General features: G+C 36.7%; 2 pseudogenes across 2 annotated transcripts in view; both read right to left on the reverse strand.

Moving 5' to 3' along the window:
- Positions 1 to 11,154, reverse strand: part of LOC143247849 (Krueppel-like factor 1) — a 36,823-nt pseudogene extending 25,669 nt beyond the window's left edge. The window contains exons 1-2 of the transcript XR_013026726.1: positions 10,503 to 11,154; positions 5,097 to 5,419 (exon numbers count right to left, since the gene is read on the reverse strand). The product of XR_013026726.1 is annotated as a Krueppel-like factor 1 (transcript). The remainder of the gene's footprint in view (positions 1 to 5,096; positions 5,420 to 10,502) is intronic.
- Positions 1 to 11,940, reverse strand: part of LOC143247852 (sodium- and chloride-dependent glycine transporter 1-like) — a 156,344-nt pseudogene that overhangs the window by 124,443 nt on the left and 19,961 nt on the right. The window lies entirely within an intron of this gene.

Raw genomic sequence — 11,940 nt, forward strand, 5'->3', positions numbered from 1 at the left:
CTCATGATACTGTGGTGAAACATTAAAGTATAGCCTGACGACACTGTGGTGAAAATTAAAGTATAGCCTGACGATACTGTGGTGAAACAATAAAGTATAGCCTGACGACACTGTGGTGAAAATTAAAGTATAGCCTGATGATACTGTGGTAAAACATTAAAGTATAGCCTGACGACACTGTGGTGAAAATTAAAGTATAGCCTGACGACACTGTGGTGAAAATTAAAGTATAGCCTGATGATATTGTGGTGAGACATTAAAGTATAGCCTGACGATACTGTGGTGAGACATTAAGGTATAGCCTCACGATACTGTGGTGAGACATTAAGGTATAGCCTGACGATACTGTGGTGAAACAATAAAGTATAGCCTGACGATACTGTGGTGAGACATTAAAGTATAGCCTGACGATACTGTGGTGAGACATTAAAGTATAGCCTGACGATACTGTGGTGAGACATTAAAGTATAGCCTGACGATACTGTGGTAAAACATTAAAGTATAGCCTGACGATACTGTGGTGAGACATTAAAGCATAGCCTGACGATACCGTGGTGAAAATTAAAGTATAGCCTGACGACACTGTGGTGAAAATTAAAGTATAGCCTGACGACACTGTGGTGAAAATTAAAGTATAGCCTGACGATACTGTGGTGAGACATTAAAGTATAGCCTGACGATACTGTGGTGAAACAATAAAGTATAGCCTGACGATACAGTGGTGAAAATTAAAGTATAGCCTGACGATACTGTGGTAAAACATTAAAGAATAGCCTGACGGTACTATGGTGAGACATTAAAGTATAGCCTCATGATACTGTGGTGAAACATTAAAGTATAGCCTGACGACACTGTGGTGAGACATTAAAGTATAGCCTGACGATACTGTGGTGAAAATTAAAGTATAGCCTGACGATACTGTGGTAAAACATTAAAGTATAGCCTGACGATACTGTGGTGGAGACATTAAAGTATAGCCCGACGATACTGTGGTGAGACATTAAAGTATAGCCTGACGATACTGTGGTGAGACATTAAAGTATAGCCTCATGATACTTTGGTGAAACATTAAAGTATAGCCTGACGACACTGTGGTGAAAATTAAAGTATAGCCTGACGACACTGTGGTGAAAATTAAAGTATAGCCTGACGATACTGTGGTGAAACAATAAAGTATAGCCTGACGATACAGTGGTGAAAATTAAAGTATAGCCTGACGATACTGTGGTGAGACATTAAAGTATAGCCTGACGACACTGTGGTGAAAATTAAAGTATAGCCTGACGACACTGTGGTGAAAATTAAAGTATAGCCTGATGATATTGTGGTGAGACATTAAAGTATAGCCTCACGATACTGTGGTGAGACATTAAGGTATAGCCCTGACGATACTGTGGTGAAACATTAAAGTATAGCCTGACGATACTGTGGTGAGACATTAAAGCATAGCCTGACGATACTGTGGTAAAACATTAAAGTATAGCCTGACGATACTGTGGTGAGACATTAAAGTATAGCCTGACGATACTGTGGTGAAAATTAAAGTATAGCCTGACGACACTGTGGTGAAAATTAAAGTATAGCCTGACGACACTGTGGTGAAAATTAAAGTATAGCCTGACGATACTGTGGTGAGACATTAAAGTATAGCCTGACGATACTGTGGTGAAAACAATAAAGTATAGCCTGACGATACAGTGGTGAAAATTAAAGTATAGCCTGACGATACTGTGGTAAAACATTAAAGAATAGCCTGACGGTACCATGGTGAGACATTAAAGCATGGCCTCATGATACTGTGGTGAAAATTAAACACTAACAGCACGTGTAAAATACTAAAGACAAGTACATAAACAGAAACAGTAGTGTAAAATACTAAAGATAAGTACATAAACACAAACAGTAGTGTAAAAAATAATAAAGACAAGCACATAAACAGAAACAGTAGTGTAAGATACCAAAGACAAGTACATAAACACAGATAGTAATGTGTAAGATACTAAAGACAAGTACATAAACACAAACAATACGTGTAAAATACTAAAGACAAGTACATAAAGACAAACAATACGTGTAAAATAATAAAGACAAGTACATAAACAGAAACAGTAGTGTAAGATACTAAAGACAAGCACATAAACACAGATAGCACGTGTAAGATAATTAAAGACAAGTACATAAACACAGACAGTACGTGTAAAATAATAAAGACAAGTACATAAACAGAAACAGTAGTGTAAAATAATAAAGACAAGTACATAAACAGAAACAGTAGTGTAAGATACTAAAGACAAGTACATAAACACAGACAGTACGTGTAAGATACTAAAGACAAGTACACATAAACACAGACAGTACGTGTAAGATACTAAAGACAAGTACATAAACACAGACAGTACGTGTAAAATACTAAAGACAAGTACATAAACAGAAACAGTAGTGTAAAATACTAAAGACAAGTACATAAACAGAAACAGTAGTGTAAGATACTAAAGACAAGTACATAAACAAACGGAACAGTGTTAAATATCGAAGAGAAGTACATAAACACAAAGAGAACAGTGTCAAACAATGAAGGCGTGTTTATAAACTCATCCAATTTTCTAAATGAACCGGTAATTTTGCTGACAGAACATTGGATTACTCTGTGTACCGGAGTTTCTATGTAGACTCCTGATACACTTTTATTGTTAACGGAGACACCTGTTTCATCCTGAACAATATCTATTGTGAAACTCACAACAAACTTTCATTTTCAATATACAGTGGAACCCCTCTAAATCAGCCACTTTCCCCGGGGTGTCAGTGGTCGCGCCAAACTGTGCATGTCACTAGGATGGGGGTATTACATGTCTGGCGGGTCCAGTATCACGTGTCTTTGGTAGAGTGAAAACATTGAGAAGTGGTTTTAATGAAAACACGTCTCACTTTTAGGCACACCGAAAGGGTTCATTTTTATTGTATCTAGAAAACCTGAGATGTAATATAAGCTAGATGACAATCATATTAATAATATAAATAAATATGTAATAATAATAAAAGCAGCTCTACGTTGAAAGTGTATCAAAACTGGAGGTCAGAACACTGATTTCGTTGTGAGCAAGGCTGGGACACCTGTGAACTGTGACCGACAGCGAACCCAAATTACGATGACAGACCAGAACGTTGAAAATAATGTAGCTGGCTTATACAATAAACAAAGACGAAAACCAAGTATACACTATAGAGATTAACTGGAAGATGACAACACAGCTTTTAATTCATCTGGTTTTAGCTCACCACGTGCTGTTTTTTATGCAGTGGTTTCTGTGTAGATAACAATAATGGAAACCACGTGGTTTTATGATGATAGCAGAATGTTGTGAAGCGGCACGTGAATCACCGATAACCTGGTGACAATTAAAATATTTTGTTAAAGAAGAAAGCTCTCACTCATTGTTCGTTTAAACTAACCAATAGGCGTCGGTGAATGGATGGAGCCACGCCAGAAATCCTAACATGTTTCCATAAAAGACAAAAGAAAGGATATTCCAATCAGCAAGATATTATAATATGATAAACATCTCGAAACGTGTGACACCTTTACAGTATCGTCTTGGTTATGACAGCCTGATATCCATCCAGTGTTATTGTTGTGACAACCTGATATCCATCCAGTGTTATTGTTATGACAACCTGATATCCATCCAGTGTTATTGTTATGACAACATGTTATCCATCCAGTATCTTGATTATCACAACCCGTTACCCATTCAGTACCTTGTTTATCACAACCTGTTACCCATTCAGTATCTTGATTATCACAACCTGTTACCCATTCAGTACCTTGTTTATCACAACCTGTTACCCATTCAGTATCTTGGTTATTACAACCTGTCATCCATCCAGTATCTTGGTTATTACAACCTGTCATCCATCCAGTATCTTGGTTATTACAACCTGTTACCCATTCAGTACCTTGTTTATCACAACCTGTTACCCATTCAGTATCTTGATTATCACAACCCGTTACCCATTCAGTATCTTGATTATCACAACCTGTTATCCATTCAGTACCTTGTTTATCACAACCTGTTACCCATTCAGTACCTTGTTTATCACAACCCATTACCTATTCAGTACCTTGTTATTACAACCTGTCATCCATCCAGTATCTTGGTTATTACAACCTGTCATCCATCCAGTATCTTGGTTATTACAACCTGTTATCCATCCAGTATCTTGGTTATCACAACCTGTTATCCATCCAGTATCTTGGTTATCACAACCTGTCATCCATCCATTATCTTGGTTATCACAACCTGTTATCCATCCAGTATCTTGGTTATCACAACCTGTTATCCATCCAGTATCTTGGTTATCACAAACCTGTCATCCATCCATTATCTTGGTTATCACAACCTGTCATCCATCCAGTATCTTGATTGTCACAACCTGTTATCCATCCAGTATCTTGGTTATCACAACCTGTTATCCATCCAGTATCTTGGTTATCACAACCTGTTATCCATCCAGTATCTTGGTTATCACAACCTGTCATCCATCCATTATCTTGGTTATCACAACCTGTCATCCATCCAGTATCTTGATTGTCACAACCTGTCATCCATCCAGTATCTTGGTTATTACAACCTGTTATCCATCCAGTATCTTGGTTATCACAACCTGTCATCCATCCAGTATCTTGGTTATCACAACCTGTTATCCATCCAGTATCTTGGTTATCACAACCTGTTATCCATCCAGTATCTTGGTTATCACAACCTGTTATCCATCCAGTATCTTGGTTATCACAACATGTTATCCATCCAGCATCTTGGTTATCACAACCTTGCTAGTACTACCACCATGTTACCTGACAATTAAGACTAGGTCTGTCCTATCACTGACACCATTGGAAATAACATTTCTGTTAAATAACATTATCATGTTAAGTAACATGAAAATTAAGCCTACAGTCGATTTGTCGCTAATATTAGTTTTTATAAAAACAATTCTAAGTAAAATGAAAACGTGACTTCGATCTGCCTTCAACAACTCAGAAAGTAGCTTAGAACACAACACTTTGGGTAAACGAACAAGGACAATACTTTTACCTGTATGTGTCCTCTTGTGCGCCTTCAGGTGAGAGCTTTTCGTATATACCTTTTCACATCCATCAAAGTCACATCTGTGAACTTTCCGCCTACGGAGGCTTTCTGAATACATGTCTGAACACGATATAGGCGAGGCCCCATTCACGAAGCTAGGACTGTTCATCATTGGCGATGGTCCTAATAACGATGAAACAGACACCTGTATAGGTGTCACTGTTGAATGTGACGTTCGGCTGTGTGCTAATACTCCGTTCTGTAGCGTCCCATTCACTCCAGATGGCGCTGATATTGCAGATCTTTTTGGTAATTGGTTTGTCAAGGCTCTGTAAGAGGAAATAAAAACAAGTGATAAAAATTAACATAATTATTATGATGCAATGGACGATTCTCTTTAAAACTAAACCCCACAAAAACACACGTCTATAATCTCCTCAAGACAAGTGAGGAATGAAAACTGAACCCAATACAACAAACTCATAATTTACTGTCGACAAAAGTGCCTTAAAACAAGAAAAAACGTACACCTTAAAATCCAAAATATACACATTTATCTTATGAATATGATAACAAACATGTGATATTACTAACATATGTAACAATGTTTATCTGCCAAAACAACTGTCAAATGATACAAACCCATCGGTGACTCTTCAGTGCACGTCTTACAAAGGACCACAAACTCCTAAAGAAAGCCAAACACACTGCCATCTGCTTATCGAAATTCACCCCGGAATGAACCCTACCATCAAACTACCTAACTTAAACCACTTATACTGTGAAATACTTTAACAAAAACAAAATTCCAACTTTCCATAAAGGTTTTCACTCACTATAAATGCCGTTCAGAGATCTCCTGATTCTAGAACCATACCACTTAAGGACTACAGCCAATCATAGAATCACTGTTCCTGTTTTCAACAAGATAAAGTAGGTACATCACAACACTTTCCGGATATCCTGGAGAAACACCTATAAAAGTTATTGTCTTTAACATGGTGAACAAAAAAACAACACAATTTCATGGAAATACACCTTTCCAAATTCCTGTTTCCAACAAGATTAAGAGGAAATCTGTAACCACTACTGTGTAATACTAACCTGTAACCACCACTGTGTAATACTAACCTGTAACCACCACTGTGTAATACTAACCTGTAACCACTACTGTGTAATACTAACGTGTAACCACTACTGTGTAATACAAACCTGTAACCACTACTGTGTAATACAAACCTGTAACCACCACTGTGTAATACTAACCTGTAACCACCACTGTGTAATACTAACCTGTAACCACCACTGTGTAATACTAACCTGTAACCACTACTGTGTAATACTAACTTGTAACCACTACTGTGTAATACTAACGTGTAACTACTACTGTGTAATACAAACCTGTAACCACTACTGTGTAATACAAACCTGTAACCACTACTGTGTAATACTAACGTGTAACCACTACTGTGTAATACTAACGTGTAACCACCACTGTGTAATACTAACATAGAAACACACCTTTGTGTCTTTCAATATTCTTAGTTACATATCTTAATGTACTATTTCACACGTTTTGATAGTTCAGTATTAATAGGATTTTGTGTTGAAAGGACAATAGTTTTGAATCAGTTACCAATGTGACCATTACATTCAACATTGGGTAACTTTAGTATGTAGATTGTCATCACTAGCTCGTCCAGTAGACAACGATTCTAGTTCTTTCGTATCAGCTATGGAACATTTTATTTCTACGCCCCAGTTGTTAGCACTGTCCTTTCTCGTGCTTTCTTTTGTTCTTTAATCAAGCAACGAACGTTTCGACCGGGATTCCCCATTAACATTCGGTGAAAGCCATTCTTCGAGCTGATACGAATTTTCAATTATATATACGTATTTGTGTCAGTTTTGATACGACAATAGTATTCTAAGGCAAGCAGTTGTCACGACACGCGCCCCTAGACGTAGAACAACAAAATATTTAGTAGAAATTAATATCTCAAGCCAATAATCTGTTAACGGTTGTTAATCACGGAGCACTGATAGCAGAGGGAGGAGTCGGGAATGTTTCTAGTTGCATACTAATTGTGTGATGGTTGCACTGAGGTATCGTTATGAGAAAGGGTTTGTGGCCTCAGGCAGGCTCGTGCCTGTCCGGGTTTAAATATTAAATGTGGCCCTCCTTGGCCCGACCAATAGCACGTGTCACGTGCAGCCTTCCTTCCCCCTCATTGTCTTTTCAGAGGATTCGTTCGCACATTCGCGTGGGTTGCAAAGTCCGAAGGCCGCTGTGCGACTGAGATAAATCCTTTCTCTACAAAGTCACTCAAATTACAAAATAAACCATGCAAATATGACCAAGTTTGAAAAGACTAAAGCAAAATGTGCCAACGTGCTTTGTCGTGTAAATATTCATCGTTTAATACATATTCTCAAGTGAACATTACTGCAGTTGTGTATAACAGCCGGCGCAGCCAGTGAACACCAAAGGCACGTGCTCCAATCACAAAATTTTAACCCGATAGCAAATTCCCTCTTCGAATGGACAACAGAAACTTGTATATAATTATCACATAAAATTGTTTTTAGTTTAAATTCAATGGACACGGTTAAAATAAAATAACAAGTAATGTACCCATAATCCCCCTCACTAAAAACTAAAATAGATTCGACTATATGCTTAGCTGATTATATGTATATTCTCAACTGAACATTGTTGTGGTCATGTATAACTAACTGTCTCTATAACTAACTGAATATATTGTTGTGGCCATGTATAACTGTCCATATAACTGACTGAATATATTGTTGTGGCCATGTATAACTGTCTATATAATTGAGTAAATATATTGTTGTGGTTATGTATATTTCATTATACGTAATCTGAATTGAACATTGTTATAGACATGTATAACTGACAGTAGTTCTACTAAACTATGATGGAACTGATAGTAGTGCTACTAAACTATGATGAAACTGACAGTAGTGCTACTAAACTATGATTAAACTGATAGCAGTGCTACTAAACTATGATTAAACTGATAGCAGTGCTACTAAACTATGATGGAACTGATAGTAGTGCTACTAAACTATGATGGAACTGATAGTAATTTTAAACTATGATAGAACTGATAGCAGTGCTAAACTATGATGGAACTGATAGTAATTCTAAACTATGATGGAACTGATAGTAATTCTAAACTGTGATGGAACTGGTAGTAATTTTAAACTATGATGGAACTGATAGTAATTCTAAACTGTGATGGAACTGATAGTAATTCTAAACTATGATGGAACTTATAGTAATTCTAAACTATGATGGAACTGATAGTAATTCTAAACTGTGATGGAACTGATAGTAATTCTAAACTATGATGGAACTTATAGCTGTGCCACTAAACTATGATGGAACTGATAGCTGTGCTTCTAAACTATAGACTTAATAATTCTATTAAATGATATTTTAAGAATGATATGAAATTGTATTTTAAAACAACACAGATATGTAGCCTGATGAATTTTTTATTCATAATATTCAGTTTCTGAATATACAATATTTTCTCGTCAGAGTATTTGTGTGAACTCTAACCAATAGGTGGCGCTACAATTTTCACCAGAACAGTGTATTATAGATACATGGGGTTGTTAGGATGGACTTGGATTTCAGCCAAAACTGCTGCTAACCTCTGACCTTCGGCCTTCAGGCGTGTCACTAGATGGAGATTCCCCTTTTGGTTTCCTCTCCATGGATCACAGAGGGTGTGTCGTCTGCACGCAGCACCTTGCTTCATGTGCAACCCCACCCACAAAAATACGGAGTGGTGGACACCAACAGCGAGGACGTGTGCATGTAGGCCTCTCACCCACAGCCCACACGAGCAAGGGGAATTTTAATTACAGGATGGGTTTCAAGTCATGCACATGTTGTGTGTATTGTCCCAAGAAACAACTCACGCTATTCAGATATTTTGTGTCTTGTAGGTTTCCAGGAAATAACTTTACATGGAGATCGTAACGAACTGACTGGCATAACTTATATTCAAATGGAACATTTTAAATCAACAGTTAGATCTGGACATATATATATACAAACTAAGTTTTATTCAAAAGAATTGCTTGAGATACAAGATGACCTTGAAAATGTAAAAGGCCAATTTCTTGAAAGATATGCCACGAGGTATTATTTTTCGCTTCGAACAAGTCCTACCGTTAACTAAAACATCTTCTTTCTATAAGATTGGTTGATGGAACCAACTGAAAAACATTCAACGTAAAATCAAATTATTTAACGAGAGTAACAAACAAAAACTAAACAACTCTCTCACACAAACATAAGAATGTAGCTGAAATAAAACTGACAAAAATAAACAGAAATAACTAGCTGAAACAAACATAACATAAACAGAAATAACTAGCTGAATCAAACATAACAGAAACAATTAGCTGGAACAAACATAACATAAGCAGAAATAACTAGCTGAATCAAACATAACATAAACAGAAATAACTAGCTGAAACAAACATAACATAAACAGAAATAACTAGCTGAAACAAACATAACATAAACAGAAATAACTAGCTGAATCAAACATAACAGAAACAGAAATAACTAGCTGAATCAAACATAACATAAACAGAAACAATTAGCTGGAACAAAGATAACAGAAACAGAAACAATTAGCTGGAAGAAACATAACATAAACAGAAATAACTAGCTGAAACAAACATAACATAAGCAGAAATAACTAGCTGAAACAAACATAACATAAACAGAAATAACTAGCTGAAACAAACAACATAAACAGAAATAACTAGCTGAAACAAACAACAGAAACAGAAATAACTAGCTGCATCAAACATAACAGAAACAGAAATAACTAGCTGGAACAAACATAACATAAACAGAAACAATTAGCTGAAACAAACATAACATAAACAGAAATAACTAGCTGAAACAAACATAACATAAACAGAAATAACTAGCTGAATCAAACATAACAGAAACAGAAATAACTAGCTGGAACAAACATAACATAAACAGAAACAATTAGCTGAAACAAACATAACATAAACAGAAACATTTAGCTGAAACAAACACAACATAAACAGAAACAATTAGCTGAAACAAACACAACATAAACAGAAACAATTAGCTGAAACAAACATAACATAAACAGAAACAATTAGCTGGAAGAAACATAACATAAACAGAAATAACTAGACGTAAGAGACATAAAGTGAACAGAAATAACTTCTTCATTTGTTTTGTTTTCGGTTATTCGTGTAAAACAAATGAAAGGGCTATTTGTGCTGACATTTCAAATTTATAACAAATAGACTAGAAGAAAGACAGACAGTCAGAAGCACTCACCGCCAACTCTTACGCTACAGAATAAAAACGAAGTGACTTACATCGAGGCTTCTTTTATCCTCTGCAGTGACAGCAGTCCCGATCTATTGATGGTATCCATGGTAACGCAAGAGTGTTCGTCGAAGGAAACATTATCTAGAGAGAGAGAGAGGTATGTGAAGATACAGAAAGTACAAGAAACACTTGTAGATATTTAACATCTCTTAAAGAGTTAGAACTTTATCTACTGTAGTAAAAGTAATTTTCAACAGAGTGTTTCTTATTTAGCGATAAGTTAATGAGATTAATTAACAAGACATCCTTAACTGGATATTTGCTGCTGAAGAAAAATTGAGGGACCGTTGAGAATTGTTGATAATGAAGTCGTTATCTGTAGAGATGATGGTGTGAAGAAGACGACTCCAGATGAATAAAACTGATTAATTTATTGTTTTTCTGTGTATGGTTCAACTGAAGTTATAAGTGGTTGAAAATGAGGTCCTGTTGAGAGCACAATGAATTACACGCCGCGACGCCTGGTGGGTGGGAGGTAAAGTTTTTACAGGTTTAATGATAGCTGATAAGATCACAAACCATCACGACTACGCTAGTTTCATTGTATTTCTAAGATGGTAAATGAATTCTTCACAACACTTTATTCGATGAGGAGATTAAGCGGGTCTCGAATTTTCCGAAGAGACCGAAACCCCCATGTGTTGTTATTAGCCACCTACCGAGCAAAACGGTGGCAAGCCTCGTGCCGCCACTCGCTGACGTCTTCATCTTCAGTTGCCAATTTTTTGATTTATGAAAGGAGAAAGTAGAATAGGGGATCCTATGATAGTGATACAGTGGGTACAGGTGACACCATACAGATTTACTGTATGATAGTGTTACAGTGGGTACAGGTGACACCATACAGATTTAGTGTATGATAGTGTTACAGTGGGTACAGGTTGACACCATACAGATTTACTGTATGATAGTGGTACAGTGGGTACAGGTTGACACCATACAGATTTATTGTATGATAGTGTTACAGTGGGTACAGGTTGACACCATACAGATTTATTGCATGATAGTGTCACAGTGGTACAGGTTAACACCTATACAGATTTAGTGTATGATAGTGTTACAGTGGGTACAGGTTGACACGATACAGATTTATTGTATGATAGTGATACAGTGGGTACAGGTTGACACCATACAGATTTATTGTATGATAGTGATACAGTGGGTACAGGTTGACACCATACAGATTTGGTGCATGATAGTGGCACAGTGGGCAGGGCAGGTTGACAACACATACAGATTTATTGTACGATAGTGCCGTTACAGTGGGTACAGGCCGACAACATACAGATTTACTGTACGATAGTGTTACAGTGGGCACAGGCCAACAACATACAGATTTAGTGTATGATAGTGATACAGTGGGCACAGGTTGACAACTACATACAGATTTACTGTATGACAGTGTTACAGTGGGTACAGGTCAAC

This window comes from Tachypleus tridentatus, chromosome 3 (genome assembly GCF_004210375.1).
Source record: "Tachypleus tridentatus isolate NWPU-2018 chromosome 3, ASM421037v1, whole genome shotgun sequence".
Lineage (NCBI taxonomy): Eukaryota > Metazoa > Arthropoda > Merostomata > Xiphosura > Limulidae > Tachypleus > Tachypleus tridentatus.